Genomic DNA, 2,808 nt, shown 5'->3' with positions numbered 1-2,808 from the left:
CTGCCACTTTGTGTTTCCATTCTCTGATTTTAAACACGATTCCCCCCGACCCCATTTTTCTTTGAAAACCCTGGCCCTTGTCCTTCCTGCTCTGCTCATGGCTGGCTGAGCTGTGGTCTCCCCTCGACGCAGTGGCCGGCTGGACCCAGGCAGCCAGGAGGCGCCCTCCTGTGCCCAGGGCCCCCGCCGGCCTCTCCACCCCTAGCTTCCCCGCGGGCGAGGGCCGGTGGTACGGGGTGCGCCTCCCTGCCAGTGTGGACGCCGAGTGGACTTGGCCGTGGGTGTGGCCCCACGCAGGGCTGACCGGGGACGATGGGCAGGGAGGTGATGGACGCTGCTGTTGTCAGAGGTCACCCCTGGGGACCCTCTGTGCAAAGACCTGCTGGGTCGTCTGTATCTGGGTTTGCATGAGTCGGCTCTGTAATCGTGAAAGACGTGTTTTCACTGGTTTTTAAAAAATGTATGAAAGGGAGCCTTAAGACACCCTATTCTGACGTGGCGGAGGACACGGTCTTTTCCTACCAAGCTGATTTCCAGAACAAACGCAGCAGCTTGTCCAGGAGATGGTGGGGGCACTTGCAGTTCATAGATGGCATGAGGCCCGGCCCGCGGCTCCTGAGCTGTTTACCATGGGCTCTGCTCGCCTGATCCTGTCGTTCTGACGGGTTGTGCAAAACTTCATTTTCAGTTAATCGAGTTGTATTCCAAATACAGTCGCTGGAAGAGCTCTCTATTTAAAAGCAGCTTGCTGAGCCCCGATGCAGGAGACGATGCAGGTGATGCCAGCTCACTTTATTTTCCTGAAAACCAGGAACAGGCTTCCACAAGTGACGGACACAGACCCCGTCACTCCGGGTCTGAAGGAGCCCCTCCCGCGGGCCGGCTTCCTTTCGCACGTGGAGCTGGTCCAGAGAAACCGTGTAAAGTAAACACTCTCCGAGCCGAGTCCCGTTGCCCCATTCCCAGTGCCACTGCACACATGGACTTTTCCAGAAAGCACTGTGGCCCCAGGACATAGTGAAGTCATGTGTCTAGGGCCAGGCACCAGGAGTGGAGGGGACAGGCGGGCACACGGGTGAATAACTGTGCACGCTCCGTACATGCACACTCACACACCTGGGCACACCTACACGCACACACTTACGCACAGGTGTGCACACACCCATGCACTCACGCAACCCCGCACGTACAGGAGTGCACACCTGCGCACGCGAGACGCACACCACACTCACCTGCGCGCCCAGCCACACACGGACGTGTGCCCTCACCCCACCCCCCTCAGCCCCACCAACTCCTCATCTCTTCTCTGTTTCTGCAGGTTTTCCATTTCCAGAATGTTACAGAAAAGGAATCACGCCGTGCGTAACCCTGGGGACTGGCTTTTTTCACCGAGTGTGGCTGCCTGGAGACTCACCGGGTCGTCCCCTCGTTTCTAGGGCTGAGTAGTTGCCCGTGGTCTGGGCGTGTCTCAGCTGCCTTATTGTTGAAGAACATCTGGCCTGTTCCTACACTTTGGCTGTTATAACTAAAACTGTCATAAACATTCGTGCACAGGTTTTTGTGTGAAAAAAATGTTCATTTCTCTGGGATAAACGCCCAGGAGTGCAATTGCTGGGTCATATAGTAATTGCATGTTTAGTTGTTTTTTTTAAAAGCTGCCAAATTGTTTTCCAGAGGGCTCTACCATTTTACCTTCTCAGCAGCTGTATCTGAGGGATCCAGTTTCTCTGCCTCCTACCAGAATTTGGGATTTTTTATTTTAGCCATTCTGAGAAACGTGTAGTGATACCTCATTGTGGTTTTAATTTGCATTTCCTAATGGCTAATGATGTTGAACATCTTTTCATGTGCTAATTTGCCATCTGTAGATCCTCTTGGTGGAAAGCCCTTCGTGACTTTAGCTCATTTTATAACTGGGTTATTTGCTCTTTCTTTTTTAAAAAAAAAAAAAAACAACTGTTGAGTTTTGAGAGTTCTTTATATGTTCTAGATACTGGTCCCTTGTCACATATGTGGTTTGTAGTTTTTTCTCCCAGGCCATAGCTTATCTTTTCCTCCTCTTAATGGGGTCTTTCATAGAGCAAATGTTTTTGATTTTGATGAAGTCCAACCCATCAATGTATCCATTTATGAATTGAGCCTTTGATGTCAAGTCTGAGAACTCTGCTTAGCCCTAGATATTAGAGATATCAAGCATTTTCTCCTATGCTTTTTCTAAAAGCTTTACTGCTTTATCTTTCACGTTGAGGTACATGGCCTGTTTTGAGTTAATTTTCGTGTAAGGTGTGAGGTTTCGGCCAAGGTCCTTTTTTGCCTGGGTGCCCACTTACTCCGGTGCCCTTTGTTGAAAAGGCTGCATTTCCTCCACAGGATTGTTTCTGTGTCTTTTTAACATGTAAGTTGAGCACATTCGTGTGGGCCTGCGTCTGGCTTCTCTGTCCTGTCCCACTGATCTGTGTGTCCGTCCCTCCATAGACACTATACAGTCTTCCTAATGAGTCTTGAAATTGGATAGACAGATACCTCCACTTTTTCTTTTCTTTCTTTTTTTCTTTCTTTTTTTGCTTTTCCATATACATTTTAGAACAACCTTGCCTATATGTATGAAAAAAATTAACTAGAATTTTAATGAGTTGTTGTAAGCCTGTATATCAGTTGGAGAGAGTTGATATCTTTCATTGATTCTTTCATTATCATTTTGTAGTTCTTACATAAAAGTTCTGTACATGTTTTGGTAGATTTATTACAAGTAAATCTTTCTTTCTCTCACCCTTCTTTTTCTTCCTTTCTTCCTTCCTTTTGTGATTT

This window comes from Eubalaena glacialis, chromosome 1, assembly GCF_028564815.1.
Source record: "Eubalaena glacialis isolate mEubGla1 chromosome 1, mEubGla1.1.hap2.+ XY, whole genome shotgun sequence".
Lineage (NCBI taxonomy): Eukaryota > Metazoa > Chordata > Mammalia > Artiodactyla > Balaenidae > Eubalaena > Eubalaena glacialis.
Note: the sequence above shows the minus strand (reverse complement) of the source record.